We start from the raw sequence: 17,056 nt of genomic DNA, 5'->3' as shown, positions 1-17,056 counted from the left end.
TTGAAAGATTCAAAAGTTTGATGACCGATTTAGAATGAGAGTCATATTTTGGGATGAAATTGAAATATTCAAAAGTTTAAGGACTAATTTAGAATAAAAGTCATAGTTTGAGGATAAAGTTAGAATATTTAAAATTTTAAATATCAATTTAAAATAATGATCATAGGATACAATTAACTCTTTCCTTTGTATTGGTTTTGAGAATTTAAAATAGGGTAAAAATGAAACACAAATGTGTACATTGTCCATTTAACTTTTAGATCCAAATTAATTTTCTCACAAATCAAAAGCCTCAGCCTTTCTATTATTATTATTATTATTAGAGAAAATAACCTCAGTGACCAAAAATGTCTTAAAATATACGATTTTAACCAAATTTTTTTGGATTTGCCAAAAATGACCAACAAAATCGCAATGCGAAATAAAAATCGCAACGCGATCTCCAGAATCGCAAATCAGTTCCCAGAATCGCAACGCGATTATGAAGAATCGCAATGCGATAGTACAAATTCGCATTGCGATTTTCCAGAATCGCAACGCGAATATGAAAATCGCAACGCGAACATATAAATCGCAACGCGATTCTAACTATCGCAACGAGTATCCGTAAAATCACAACGCGTATCCGTAAATCGCAACGACAATACGTAAAATCGCAACGCGTATCCGTAAATCGCAACGAGAATACGTAAATCGCAACGCGTATCTGTAAATCGCAACGAGAATACGTAAATCGCAATGCGTATCCGTAAATTGCAACGACAATACGTAAAATTGCAACGCGTATCCGTAAATCGCAACGCGATCGATAATTCACAACGCCAAAATCGCAAGGAAAGTGGTCATACAAGGTTGACATGTGGATCACCAGTGCCATCACAATCATCTTTTCCTCTACCAAAATATGGATCCTCATCAAAATCCCAATCACAACCGGCTTCACCTTTTGGGACTGTTAACTTAGGTGATTTTTAAATGCAAACGTTGTATTATGTGTATATTATGTGTGAACTTTTAACATTTTCAGTTAGGCATGTATTAGTAACTTGAGTTTGAACATTGCTATGATAAGTTTAGTTGTTATCACTTATTAGACATTCATTTGACTATCGCAAAGCGAATATGACTATCGCAACGCGGAAATGACTATAGCAACGAGAGAATCGCAATGCGAAATAAAAATCGCAATGCGAAATGAAAATCGCAACGAGTGAATCGCAATGTGAAAATGAAAATCGCAAGGCGAAATTAGTTTCTCGTTGCGATTTTCATTTCGCATTGCAAAACAGACTATCGCAACGCGAAAATGACTATCGCAACGAGAGAATCGCAATGCGAAATGAAAATCGCAACGAGTGAATCGCAATGCGAAAATGAAAATCGCAAGGCGAAATTAGTTTCTCGTTGCGATTTTCATTTCGCATTGCGATTCACTCGTTGCGATTTTCATTTCGCATTGCAATTCTCTCGTTGCGATAGTCATTTCCGCGTTGCGATAGTCTATTTTGCATTCAACATAATGCAGATTGAAATCAACAAATCAACAATTACATTTCAATCAATTAAACAAGCACAAATATTAGGTACACATCAATTAAACAAATCAACATTTACAAATCATCTTCTACAAATCAATTAAACAATCAAAAAATAATAATGAAATCAACTTTTACACCCATACATCCATTTCACGCAGCTCACTTCAGGATTAACCTGCAGAAACCAAGCATTGAATCAACAACACTTTCTACACATCTAAAACCTACAAACAACAAATTATTGAATTCTAGCTACTTAACCAAACATTTTCAAACCAAAAAGAGTAAATATGTTTAACAACACTTGCATTTGACTTACAAATTGTTTATGGACACTTTCATAACGCGGATGCAGGTAGGCAGCGTCTCGTATATATCGCTCTAGCCATAAAATGCCGAAACCACAAGCCTACTGCACCTCTATCTCTATCGGTGGGAGGTAGAAAATGTTTACTTCCTGTCGTCAAACGCTCCAAGCACATGCATACGAGAGGACCACAATCCCCTCTGGCTTCCTTCGTTTGTTGTGGCGCGGTCTCGTCTCTGATAACTGAAACATTGAACTTCTTTGGCTTCTTGTTTCCAGACTTAGTCCAATAATCAATTGCATCCAAGAATTTAACCAAATGAGAGCTCCATCCCTTAATCATATCTCTCAAATCAGACAATGATATGTAATTTATCATGCTGTCCTATACTATTGTCTTTAGGGATGGGAGCTGAAGCTCGACGATAAGCCAACGAGTACGGTCCAAAACAGGGATAAACACCTGCATCGAAATGTAATAATTCAAATTGCGCACTTATTTATGAACACCTTTAAAATATTTAAACAAATATACTAACCTTATCGACCTTCCACCATGCAGGATAAAGTTTAGCTTGTCCATTAGCCAACACATATGATTCCTGTCGTTGATTCTTCAAGTGAACTACGTGAAAAGACATCGGCATAATTGTATATCACGTTTTTTTAATATTTTTCTTCAATTTCCTTACAATTAGAAGACATGTCACCCATGCATCAATATGCTGTTTTACAAAAAAAGACATATATTAGTGAATTACATAAATTTTTAAAAAAATAATCAAACTGAAATATAAGAAATATAAGACTTACCCCCCCCATCGAAATAGTCGTTGTCTTCAACCCCTAATAATACACCCCACCAAGACCGTTCAATTAACAAATGCATATCATCGTTGAGTTTGTATATGTCAGCGTAACACCCTTGGCTCTGCTCATGTAGATAAAAATCAACTGCGGTCTTAGCCCAAAGGGTATTATCCAGAATTATTTCCGGTAGTTGTTTTCTCTCCACTTCATCTGCCGGAATGGTACTGGCCGATAACTTATACGAAAGCCAACAGTCATCCATCATGTCCGGCACGTGAGGGGGCTTCTCAATAATTCGATATATTACGTCGTGTGAATCGGGCTCTAGAATGTTGGGAGGGACCTCTTCAACGATGACAGTGGCCTCTTGAATGGTGGGAGGGGACTCTTGAGGGATGATAGGGGCCTCTTGAACGATAGGGGAGGCCTCTTGAACGATGACAGGTGAGTCGGGCTTTTTCTTATGGATTCTTCGCACTATTGGGGTGAACGGAGACGTAATGGCACGTGCACGCCGTCTGATGCATGAACTCCATCTTGCAAGAAAAACCCGACGTAGAGCATCCACCTTAGTGGGCCGCTAAAAATAAATTAATACATAAATCAGTAAATAAACAGACATGATATTAAACAGTGAGAACAAAGACAAATATATTTCAAACTTGCACGGTATTCACCCAAGTCATTATTATATCATTGTTCACAAAATGCATCAGATAACATTCCAGAAGTAAGCACTTATATAAACATTTAAAAGGACAACATATAGGTTTAGTGCAGGTTCAATGACAACATAAAGAGTAGTAGTTTATTCTTGAAACTTAAATTTTCAACACTGTGAAGTTAGTATTTGTCTTTTGGTTGAAGTAATGCAATTCATTCAAGTTTCAATTTGCAGAAGAAGAATAGAATCTGAAACTTAAAATTGCAACGCGAAAATGACTATCGCAATGCGAAAATGACTATCGCAATGCGAAAATGACTATCGCAATGCGAATTTGACTATCGCAACGAGAGAATCGCAATGCGAAATGAAAATCGCAACGCGATTATAGTTTCGCATTGCGATTTTTGTTTCGCGTTGCGATTTTTGTTTCGCGTTGCGATTTTTGTTTCGCGTTGCGATTCTCTCGTTGCGATTTTCATTTCTCGTTGCGATTCTCTCGTTGCGATTCATTTCGCGTTGCGATAGTCATTTTTCACGTTGCGATTTTAATTTTCGTGTTGCGAAAGTAAACTATTTCTTCTTCTGCAAATTGAAACTTGAATGGATTGCATTACTTTAACCAAAAGACAAAACAAAGGCAAATACTAACTTCAGAGTATTAAAGAATACACAGTTTAGCAGAATTGGCAGCAACCGAACAAATTTACTTTCAACCAAAAGACAAAACAAAGACAAATACTAACTTCACAGTGTTAAAGAATACACAGTTTAGCAGAATTGGCAGCAACCGAACAAATTTACTTTCAACCAAAAGATAAAACAAAGACAAATACTAACTTCACAGTGTTAAAGAATACACAGTTTAGCAGAATTGGCAGCAACCGAATAAATTTACTTCAACCAAAAGACAAAACAAAAGACAAATACTAACTTCACAGTGTTAAAGAATAAACAGTTTAGCAGTATTGGCAGCAACCGAATAAATTTACTAAGCAATCTAAGTGAAATGGTTAATCTAAGTGAAATTACGAGTAAATTTATCATCAAGTTAAATATGGAAAATCTTAAACTTACCTCGTTGCGTAGAGTATGAACCTCATTCTGTAACGATACTACCATCTCACGTAGAGCGACAACCTCACCACGTAAAGTAGACACCTCCACACGCCATGCACCATCGTTATCGCGTAGAGTACCAATCTCCTCACGCAAGGCATTGACCTCATCACGTAACTCCCTTGACTCATCCCGTGGAGGTGGAGAATAGGGAGATAGAAGTCTTGGCATCTTTTCCGGTCGCCTATCATGAGGTGATGGTGGAGAATAGGCTCGATGATGTGACGGGATAGGTGATGGCTCTAGTTGTAGAGGTGTATAGTCGGGTCGATCAGGTGATGGCTCTGGGTGAGGTGATGGCTCTCGAAGTGGAGGAAGTGAAGGCTGCTCATCATTCGTGCCATGAAAAAAACGCTTACTAGCTTGCCACCAATCAGTGGCAAGCTCAGCCTCCGTGGGTGTCAGTCTCTGTAATGGAGTGTTGGCCTCCTAAAAATATAAAAACTCAAACAAAGTTAAACGTCTACTATTAATAACTTGTTTATATATGATAGTATTTGTGTTAACTTACATTATTTATTGTCGTATATGATATTAAGTCTTCCCAATCCAACAGACGTTTCCTCTTCCAGGAAATAGCCCTAGGAATATCATTTGAAGTTTTTAATGCATATGTCCGCATGCTGGGGAAAGCCTCGAATATCCAAATCTACAAACAATATAATAACAAACATTTGTAATTATTAAATAATTAATTATAATTTTGAAAACATTATATAGAAATTCTTACCTTAAAGGCCCAAACAAAGCATGACAAAGTGTATTTCGACCTATCGCCACGCAAACTTTTGCGGTCATCAAAGGCAGACGACAACTTAGTCCAGGTAGCTTTCCATATATACGAACCCCACGGAAATAGATTCCATGCATTTAGGTCCTCTACCAATAATATTAGCTCCTGAGGAATAGGTTGTCTGGCCTCTCTGCCTAAAAAGTCGGCATACAAAAGTACTAGAAGGCATACTCGGACAACATCGACGTCATTCATCCGAGTAAAACCATCTTTCTTATTAAACAATTTCTTCAGGTCATCGACGTGTAAGTTCGGCTTCTCTATTGACTCATCAAGAAAAACCCGAGATAACCATGATGGGCAGTTGATATGACTAATGTACCAGCCTACATCATCGTGTCCGAATCGTAGACCAGTGATTAAGCAGAACTCCTTCCGCCCAAAACAAGTATACGCCGGTGGAAAATGAAACAATATCTCTTCCTCACCACGTTGTATACTGTCGGGTAGATCGCTAGTCATGGTCTGAAGCCACAAATGGGTCAAATTAGCATCTCCACCCGGATGCTGTACTCTCAGCCATGGCCCGAAGCAGGTTTCCTCAAACAATTTTCTTTGTGCAGGTGAAAGCTTCGAAGCAATTGTAGTGGCTAGGCTAACTTTATTCCTTAATGTCAATGAAGCCGAAAAAAATTTCTACAAAAATAATAAACATACCAAGTTAGATATACAAAAAACTACACTGTGAAGATATACCAAAAACAATAAACATAAAGAGTAGTAGTTTATTCTTGAAACTAAAATTTGCAACACTGTTTTGTCTTTTGGTTGAAATAAAAATCGCAACGAGAGAATGACTATCGCAATGCGGAAATGACTATCGCAACGAGAGAATGACTATCGCAATGCGGAAATGACTATCGCAACGAGAGAATCGCAACGCGAAATGAAAATCGCAACGCGAAATTAAAATCGCAACGCGAAATGAAAATCGCAATGCGATTTTGGTTTCGCGTTGCGATTATCTCGTTGCGATTTTCATTTCGCGTTGCGATTCTCTCGTTGCGATTTTCATTTCTCTCGTTGCGATAGTCATTTTCGTGTTGCGATTTTCATTTTCATGTTGCGATTTTAAGTTTAAAAACTATTCTTCTTCTGCAAATTGAAACTTTAATAGATTGCATTACTTCAACCAAAAGATAAAACAAAGACAAATACTAACTTCACAGGGTTAAAGACTAAACAGTTTAGCAGTATTGGCAGCAATCGAATGAATTTAATAAGAAATCTAAGTGAAATGGTTAATCTATTATTGAAATTACCAATAAACTTATCATCAATTTCAATATGAAAAACCTAAAATAATGCAAAAAATTCAAAATAAAAATAATTAAAAAACTAACCATCGGAGGTTGATTTTTCATTTCTGAATGATTGTGAGGGATTTCTGACCGTGAATGGTTGTGAGGGATTTCGCCGGAGATGGGGACGGAAATCTTCGGAGATGGGGACGGATTTCGCCGTAGAGAGTGAGAGATGGAGATGGGACTGAGTTGTGATTTTAGGATTTAAGTTATGAGTTGCGATTACGGGATATACTGTGGACGGTTCAGTGTTCCGATAATTAATATTCGTGTTTGGAATTTGAAAATAAAATACGCTTAGCGATTCTAATGGCGCTTTAAAAATCGTGTTGCGATTTTACGTATTGTCGTTGTGATTTACGGATACGCATTGCGATTTACGGATACTCGTTGCGATTTACAGATACGCGTTGCGATTTACGTATTCTCGTTGCGATTTACGGATACGCGTTGCGATTTTACGTATTGTCGTTGTGATTTACGGATACGCGTTGCGATTTTACGGATACTCGTTGCGATAGTCAGAATCGCGTTGCGATTTATATGTTCGCGTTGCGATTTTCATATTCGCTTTGCGATTCTAGAAAATCGCAATGCGAATTTGTACTATCGCATTGCGATTCTTCATAATCGCGTTGCGATTCTGGGAACTGATTTGCGATTCTGGAAATCGCGTTGTGATTTTTATTTCGCATTGTGATTTTATTGGTCATTTTGACAAATCTAAAAAAAATTGGTTAAAATCGTATATTATAAGACATTTTTAGTCAATGAGGTTATTAGTTATTTTCTCTTATTATTATTATTATTGTTATTATTATTTCTTCTTCACAAGCACCAAAGCAACAAGAAACAGCAGACGACGAAGCTCTTTTTTTTTAGCCCTTTTACTTTCATCAGACTCTGATCGTCGTTTCGATTCCCGCCGGCCGTTATCCCCATTTCTCTGCCATTATTCCTTTTCAACGTCTTCATCTCCGATTGAATTCCTGAAAGAAAGATATTTATGCATGTTAATTTGATTGGGATAGAATTAGATGGGGCACAGGAAGAAAAACATTGCTCCACGATTAAAACAGGCGGCCCAGCTGAGTGGCAATACCAAGATCGAGGTATTGGCGCTTCCGGTTGAATCCGAAGATGGTTCGTCTTCTTCGTCGCCGTTGTCGTCTGCGGCGGTTAAGGGGGAGTGTGAGCGAGCCCTAACTGCACTCCGACGTGGCAACCATACCAAAGCCCTCCGGTTGATGAAAGATGCGTGTTCTCGTCACGAGAACTCGGTTCACGCGGCGCTAATCCACCGCGTTCAAAGCACGGTCTGCGTGAAAGTGGCCTCCATCATCGATGACCATCAAGTCAAGCAGCGGCATTTCAAGAACGCGATCGATTAGGCCAGAAAGGCTGCTGAATTATCTCCAAACTCGATCGAATTTGCTCATTTTTATGCTAATTTATTGTATGAATCAGCTAACTATGGAAAAGAGTATGAAGAAGTGATTCAAGAATGCGAACGCGCATTGGCCATTGAGAATCCGGTGGATCCTGCCAAAGAAAGCTTACAAGAAGAGAGTCAACAGAAAATACCAACCGCGGAGGCGAGAATTTTGCACGTACAAAGTGAGCTTAGGGCGTTGATACAAAAATCTAATATTGCTTCCATTTCTACTTGGATGAAGAATTTAGGGAGCGGAGAAGAGAAGTTTAGGCTCATTCCGGTTAGGAGAGTAACGGAGGATCCCATGGAGGTTAGGTTAGTACAAGCAAGAAGACCTAATGAGATTAGGAAAGCTGCAAAGACGCCAGAAGAAAGAAGGAAAGAGATTGAGGTTAGAGTTGCTGCTGCTAGGTTGTTGCAGTAGCAGAAATCTGACGCAGCCTCTTCTTCTCCACTTTTGCAGAGAGAGGGAGAGAGGATTGGATTGGAATTGACATCTGGAGATGGACAAAGAGGAGGAGCAGATAGGAGGAGAAAGAATGGTTCTACATCTGAAAGGAGAGATTGGGTTCGATCATTTTGGAATTCAATGAGTGTTGACTCGAAGAAAGATTTGCTTAGGATTAGGGTTAGTGATCTCAAAGCATATTTTGGTTTGTTGAAAGATGGATTGGCTAGTGAGGTCCTATCGGAGGCTTTGGCATTTGCCGAGGTGAATAAGACTTGGAAGTTTTGGGTTTGTTGTAGGTGTAGTGAGAAGTTTGTGGATTCAGAGTCTCATATGCAGCATTTTGTTCAGGAACATATGGGGAAACTAATCCCTAAAATGCAGAATGTTTTGCCCCAGAGTGTTGATAAAGAGTGGATAGAGATGCTCCTTAACTGTTCTTGGTATCCCCTGGATATTTCTGCTTCACTGAAAATGATAGGTAATGGGTCTAAATTTGGTGATTTGGAGTTCTCTGACGATTTTTATTCAGGGAGGAATGATGGTGAAGAGATTGATGGTTGCCTCAAAGATGTGAATGACTCGCCTCTTGAGAAGGAAAAGTTTAGGGATTCCTACAATTGTGGAAGTGCTGAGGGCAATGATTGTGACACAATTCATAGCATTGAATGCAAAGATTGTGATGGAAATCAGGGTTCAATAGCATGTCACCTTGTGGACTGTGGGCCAATAGCGGATGATGCCGAGAGTGCAAAGTTGCTTGAAAAAATCCGTGCTACATTTAAACTGCTTTTTAAACACAACTACCTTGCTACTGACCATCTTAACAAGGTGATACAATTCACTATGGATGAGTTGCAGAGTATGTTTTCTGGTTCTCAGCTTCTGAATTATGGTGTAGATCAAAATCCTAAGTGCATTCGTTTTCTGGGAGCTACACAACTTAGTCCTCAAATTATTGCAGAATATATCTCATTCTTGGGATCTTTCTAGATATTCCGAGACGAGTGCTCCTATGGATGATGTGAATGGTTCCACTCAGGTTCTTGAGGTTAAAGAGAAAATTATTCTCAGTGAAGATGCTTCGTGTCTCCTCCTGGATGAACATTTATTAGCTGATGCAGCAATAGGAGATGCTAGTCAGGGAAATGCTAATAGCAATGGAAACAGGGTTATACAAGATGCCGATGCTCTTCTGTCCTGGATTTTTTTTTACCCTTCACGTGGGGATCAATTAGCATTGTGGACACGCATTAAAGAAGAGAAAGCACAGCAAGGACTTGAAATTCTCCAGATCCTGGAGAAGGAGTTTTATCACCTACAGAGTCTCTGCGAAAGAAAATGTGAGCAAATAAGCTACAAAGAAGCAGTGCAGGCTGTGGAGGATCTGTCTTGAAGAAGGTAAGAAGAGGGAGAGTTCCAGTGAATTTGTTCATAGAAGCTATGAGCCTGTCCTTAGGAAGCGAAAAGAAGAACTTGAGAATGAAAGTGATGTTATGTTCCTCAGCGCTAGATTTGAGTTGGATATTATATCTAATGTTTTAAAAGAAGTAGAAGAACTGAAGGTCAATCAACTTGGCTATGTGGATACTTATGATGTTGTGACTTCTCAGTTATATGACTTGGAATCTGGCGAAGATGATGACTGGTGATCTAAGGATTATCTGCATCAAGTGGACACTTGAATAGAGGTTGGCCTTCAGAGACAGAGGGAACAATTATCAGTGGAGGTCATTTACTTTATGTGCGACTTCTAAATAAAGAATTGATTCTAAACTTGCCATTCTTAACTGGTTTAATTCTGTAATGCAGCTTAGCAAAATGGATGCTAGAATTATGCGGAATGTTATTGGGATGCAGCAGTTGGAAGTCAAACTTGAACCTGTGTCTGCTCATGATTATCAAACAATATTGCTTCCTTTAGTAAAATCATACTTGAGGGTATGTGATAAACTAGTTGGTTTTGTGTGGTGTTATATTTATTCTAGAGAAAATGTATATATCTTGATCTTGCTACTTTTTTATTCTATTAATTATTTTTAAATTTAGGTACACTTGGAGGATCTGGCCGAGAAAGATGCCACTGAGAAGTCTGATGCTGCAAGAGAAGCTTTTTTAGCAGAGCTTGCACGTGACTCTAAGAAGGGTATTCGTGGGGGAAATGATAATTCCAGAAATTCACAGGAGAAAAGCAAGGATAAGAAAAAGAACAAAGAATTCCGAAAATCCCAGGATTCAAAGGTATGTTTTACATTTTCCCCAAATAATTCAGCTGGTAGTTACCTAAGGTAATATTCTATTGTGAAGATCTAATCTTTTCTTACTGTTTCAGGCTTCTGGTGGAAATGAGCTGCATATACTTAATAATGAGACTGCAGAGCAAGTGTATATTTTCCTCCTGCTCTTAATTTGCAGTCTTATTTATGTTTTCAAAGTTTTCTGGCTTCACATAACTATCATTGATACTTTTTGATGTAGACTACTGTTAATGTGTATTTTCATGCGTGTTTTCTTTTGCAGTTCTTTGGCAGTTGTTTCTGATGGAGATCATCTAGGTTCTGAAGTTGTTTCTCTCGATAGTAATGACTTGAAACAACAAGAAGAGGAATTGAGACGAAAAATCGAGCTTGAAGCAGAGGAAAAAAAACTTGAGGAGACTTTGGAGTATCAAAGACGGATTGAGAATGAGGCTAAACAGAAGCAACTTGCAAAGCAAAATAAAAAATCTAATCAAGCATATGCAAAGAATGCAGCACATAGTTTGCATGGTGCTTACTTGGAAACTGGTGATCTAGATATTAAGGTAATCACTGTTCTTTTAACATGATAAGATGGGAGTTGGTCCATGCTGTTATGTTGAGATGTGTTTTATGCTTTTCTTTTTAGAGGAACTATAATAAGATATTTGGAAAACTATATAAACTTTCGTTTCAGGAACATTTGGCACCAAAGGACAGGGTTGCAAACGATTGGGATAGTATACCGATGAGCAATGCCAATGGTTCAGTTGTGCCAATAACTGATAATAAAATTAAACAAGGTTAGTAATATAGCAGGGTTTGTGAATGGGGATAATTATCATTATCGAACTTGGGAGATCGCATCTTTTTCATATTATGCAGGACTATCTAATGGTACAGTCTCAGAGGATGGTTCTAGTGAACGATGGACAGGAAGAAAGGTTAGACGATATAAGAGTTCCAACAGATTTCTTGATGGAAAATCTCAGGTAGTGTCATCTGAGAAGGAAAGCATTCAAGTTGGAAGTTCTCGTGTCCATGTAGAAGAGCAAGTTAGATATGTCAATGGTGTTCCCACCGACAGTGGTAAAGTTAACTTTGTGCTTGTTGTGGTAGAATGTTATATCTTACTTTGTGCTTTGCTGTGCTAGATGCTTTTACATTTTCTGTGCTAAAATGTTATATTAGAGTTGGCAAATGGTTCTATGGTTATTGAAAGAGGGTTCTGATTTAAACTGTTGCAGAAGTCGGTTGTGCTTCCTTTCTCACTTCATTTATGGTGGCAGGAAAAAAAGAGAGAATTAATTTATTTCCTTCTATATGACTTCTATATGGGTTTCTTAAAAGTAGAAGCAGAACTGGATTTTCATGATAATGTCTTGATGTTGAACTGCTCATGTTATTTAACATATTTCTGTGTTTACTGGAGCCTTATCTTTCAGTAATATGATACTTGATTTTTGTCTAATTTATGCTCATGAAAAATTTCACATTCAAGAAATTGCCATGGCATGTCAAATTATTATTGAAAAGTAAACAGAACATCGGCTTTCTTTATTTTTGCAGTAATGTCGTGTTACCTTCCACACAATGTCATATTGAAGCAAAAGATATTTTGATACTGCATATATGTGGTTTAACCGATATAGCTTGAGCTGGAACCTTCTAAATTTATTGGATATCATTATCAGGTTTACATGCATGTGCTCATGTTGTCTGATGTTATTCTTCCTATGGTATTGGTTTTATTTCTGAGTTTCTCTTTTGATGTCTGTTTGCATGTGTGTATTATGTACTTACTATAGTAAGTTGTTTTCAGATTTCTTTTCATATTATAGAAACTAAGTTGACATGGGTACTTTGTGAAATCAGTTGCTCCTATCTCTGGAGAAGGTGATGCAACGACTTTAAGACCACTACAAGCTCAGGAAGATGATGAAGAAAGGTTCCAAGCTGACCTTAAGAAGGCAGTTCGCCAGAGCCTAGGTAATGTTCTTACTGCGTATACTTATACATACTTCTTATTGGTTATGAGGGATTTAAATAGCGGTTGCAGTTGCGTTTTCGTTTGCGTTGCGTTTATCATGATTGCAGACATAGCGGGCGCTATTGTGGTGATTGCGGGTATCGCGGTCATACAATAGCGGTATTGGACGGCACCGCTACCGCTATGTCGCGGGCACTATTGCGGTTGCGGACTGCTATTTAAATCCCTTATTGCTACTCTTTCAAGCATTACGTTTGGCATTGGGTGTCTTGATACAAACCAATTGTAACTTTTGAACATAAAAGAACTATTGTAGTGTATGTCGGATAATTTTCGTGAGCGACCATCTTCTGAGTAGCATCTTATGAAAATACTTTACAATGATTTCACCTGTGAAGTTTTTAGTGGAAAAAATGATTTTGGTTTCATCTATTTAAGGAATATTTTGCATCATTATGTACTGCTCTTCTGCTGACTAACTTGTCAAAAGTTCTTTTGCTGGGTATTTGTTACAAGGGATATGTATTGGAGTCATTAGTATTTAACTAGGTAGTTCTGGTTAAACTAGGTAGTCTGGTTAAACTGTTGTGTTGTATATCAGTGTTTTTGGTAGTCTTTTGCATAGTTGCATATATATTTTCAAATTGATGCTTCAATACGTGTTGCAATAAGTTTCATATAGATGAATTGGACTCGTATAAGTTTTGACTAAAGTTGCAGCTTTGTCATTGCATATTAATTTCTGCAGTTTGTATACAGTTCTATAGCATTCTTCTTTAGGATTTATTGCAGCTTGCCGGGAAACATGCAATTTATTTATGTATGTATTTGGTGTTAAGTTCCTTGTTTTCAGTTGCATTGAATAGTTGTCTACTTCAGCAGCGTTTTAACCGGGTATTTATCTTATTTTTCAGATACATACCACGCACAAAGAGCACCTCTGCAAGTAAACAACCAAGGTGTCTCACCAAATGACGTCACCAATGAAGGTTTGAATGAAATTGAGGTCTTTGGTACTGGCCTCCAGAATGAAGTTGGTGAATACAATTGCTTTCTGAATGTTATAATACAGGTTGGTTTTTTTCCTGTAGGAGTGAAACGGTCTCTTTTGGCCTACAATTCTTGAACTCGGCTATATATGTAATCTTGTCTTGCTAACTTGCTTGCTTGCTCTTGGTATAACCTCAGTCGTTGTGGCACTTGAGACGGTTCTGTGATGAATTCTTCCGGAGATCGACATCAGAACATGTTCATGTGGGAGATCCATGTGTTGTTTGTGCACTATATGAGATTTTCATTGCTCTGAACACTGCATCTACTGATGCACGGAGAGAACCAGTTTCTCCTACATCACTGAGAATAGCTCTTAGCAACTTGTATCCAGATAGTAACTTTTTCCAAGTGGTAGGTTCAGTTTTTATTTTACAATTTGGCTTTTCGAAAGAGGATACTCTTGAAACTCACAAGGAAAAAGGAAAATGAGTTTGAAAGAAAGTGAAGCGACTTAATTGTTAGATATATCATCATTATGATAACTATGATTTTAGATGGATGCCTATGTTGGAGAGTTTTGACATAAGTAGTGGCAATTACAGGCTCAGATGAATGATGCTTCTGAAGTATTGGCTGTAATATTTGATTGCCTTCATAGGTCTTTTACTTCTGGTTCGAGTGTTTGTGATGCTGATTCTGTGGACAGCAACTGTGCGGGCTTTTGGGATTGTGCAAGCAATGCTTGTATAGTTCATTCCCTTTTTGGAATGGATGTCTTTGAACGCATGAACTGCTACAATTGTGGTCTAGAGTCCAGACATTTGAAATACACTACTTTCTTTCATAATATAAATGCCAGTGCACTGCGAACAATGAAGGTATCATCCTTTTCAAAATATCATAGTTAAAGAATTCCTGTTGAACAATTTTACTTGGTTCTTACTAACAAGCTTTGGTTTGTCATTCAGGCTATATTTGCTGAAAGTTCCTTTGATGAGCTTTTAAATCTTGTGGAGATGAACCATCAGTTAGCTTGTGATCCGGAGGCTGGTTGATGTGGGAAGCTCAACTATGTTCACCACATTCTTTCAAATTCACCACATGTTTTCGCAACAGGTTCTTGGAGTTGTTAAATGAATTTATACTTAGCCATGTGGTTTATATAATTATAAAATCATTATCATTTTTGGTCTTGCAGTTCTTGGTTGGCAGAATACCTGTGAAAGTGCTGCTGACATAGCTGCAACACTGGCTGCCTTGAGCACTGAAATAGATATTGCTGTCCTTTATCGTGGTCTAGATCCAAAAAATAAGCATAATCTAGTCTCAGTGGTACATATGTGTATTCCTTCCCTCTCCTCCTCTCTTTCTATCTCCTTTTGAGTTTTACTTTTAATACATGATTTAAAATGCAGAAAGGGGTGATTTTTTAACATTGTTTCTAAGGTTTGATTTTGTTCCACTTTTCATGTTTCATTTGAAACTTTCAGGTTTGCTATTATGGTCAACACTCACTGTTTTGCCTATAGTCATGATCGTGAAAGGTGGATTATGTATGATGACAAAATTGTCAAGGTAAGTTTGTGTTCTTTTATGGAGTATGCCATCCAGTGTATTCTGTTGTTTCCAGTGTGTTACAATTTGAGTTTAATGCCCAGGTAATCGGAAGGTGGGCTGATGTTGTTACTATGTGTGAGCAGGGGCACTTGCAACCACAGGTTCTATTCTTTGAAGCTGTACATTAAAAAGTTTGGTTGAACCTTGTCACATTCAAAAGTTTTGGTTGAACCTTGTCACATGATTTGATACACCGGATAGCATTGAACTTCTTATCCTGGGTTTGGAATCTGATTGCTGTTGGTGGTAAGATGTTGTCTATAGTGGCATTGCAGCTTCCTCCCATGCCAATTTATACCGTATAAACATGCAAAATCAGTTCCAAAGTTTGTGAAGTTTTGGTTTGTTACAAAAATCCAGAGTTGTGATATAAAACAAAGAGTTTCAGGACAAAAGTTGTTAGTGATGGAACAAATAGATTTTCTTGAAAATCGAGGATATCAGACAAACGGAAGATCATGAAGCTAGTTCTGATTTTTTATACTTGTGCCTCCAAATACATTTTCTTTCTCAAGAAGGTGCCTTTGGCTCTGGTCCAGTTAATACGAGATGAATGGCATTGAAGGAGCAAATTAGCATATACTGGTACAAAGATGAATGCCCAGTTTTTAGGAGGATTTATGAGTTGTTAATGAGGGGGAAGTGTTATTAGATTAAAAAAGAAGACTGGTAGAGTTAGATGGGTTGTTTTGGTTCCTTCCAAAGATTATTTTCCCCCAGTAGTTGAAAGATGGTTTTGTATAGATCAACATCAGGTCTCCTAGGGTCTTTCATTCAACTATTGATGGATGATATAGTCCAGCTTATGCTCAAATTTTATTGTCATCCTGATGCTAATGCTGATGGGGTTACATTACATTACATGGTGAATTTTTTTATTAATTTCTGTTGTCATTAGGAGCTAACATTTCTCTCTTTCTCAAATTCGAGTATTTTCCGTGCAGTAGTCTTTTTGTTACACTTGTATTGATGCAGTTTACAAGTACTTGATATATAAATCTGCAGTAACGGAAACATGCACTGGCTGGTTCAGTTCTCGTCCTTGTGACAATGATGGAAATCCTGTACTTCCATGTTTTCATGTGTCATAATCGTGTTTAAACTATTTTACATCTATATAGATTTTGACACATCCATTCTTTTTCATGTTAATTGTTTTCTTCATGGTGCTGAGTTTTGTATTATGTTTCTGTTATAATCGTGTCATGTTCACGGCATGTAGTCATATCATGTGCAGAGTAGTCAATTTAGTTAACAAAGTGTTTTGCGAATTGTCTGTCAAATAATGGTCTCAGGGCATGTTTATGTTGTTTAATTATCTATTGGAAGCTGTCTTTATGCCAAAGAATTGGTATCCATCCCTTCTCGATGGCAAGCCAATGTTTTTATTAATTTTTTTGCATCAATTTGTTAGTGATTCAACATAGAGAAACTTTTGTAACTATTTACAGTTAATGTAATTATTTTTCATATTAGAAGGGTAAAGTACATCAATGTGTTACTTTGCTAAGTCATATGACTATTAAAAGCTATAAAATAGTCCTTTAACTATAAGCGTTTTGTTGAGTAACCCGTCTATTAAAATTTATAAAATAGACATCCGATTAGGGGTGCACAAAAAATCCGAATATCCGAATATCCGAAAAAAATATCCGAAACCGGTTTTTGGAAAAACCGGTTTTTTTTTAACCGGATCGGATTTTTTTAAACCGGTTATTTTAACCGGTTTGGAGAAAAAAACCTAGACCGGTTTTTTTACCGGATAAAAAACCGGTTTGAAAAAAACCGGTTAAAAAACCGG

At 37.6% G+C, this 17,056-nt stretch overlaps 1 pseudogene; it reads left to right on the top strand.

Moving 5' to 3' along the window:
- The first annotated feature begins 7,404 nt into the window (after positions 1-7,404).
- LOC120168860 lies at positions 7,405-15,386 on the top strand (annotated as a pseudogene).
- The last annotated feature ends 1,670 nt before the right edge of the window (positions 15,387-17,056 follow it).

Source organism: Hibiscus syriacus, unplaced genomic scaffold (genome assembly GCF_006381635.1).
Source record: "Hibiscus syriacus cultivar Baekdansim isolate YM2019G1 unplaced genomic scaffold, ASM638163v2 tig00111721_pilon, whole genome shotgun sequence".
In the NCBI taxonomy this organism is placed as follows: domain Eukaryota; kingdom Viridiplantae; phylum Streptophyta; class Magnoliopsida; order Malvales; family Malvaceae; genus Hibiscus; species Hibiscus syriacus.
The sequence above is the reverse complement of the archived record's forward strand: the minus strand, read 5'-3'. Positions and strand labels throughout refer to the sequence as shown.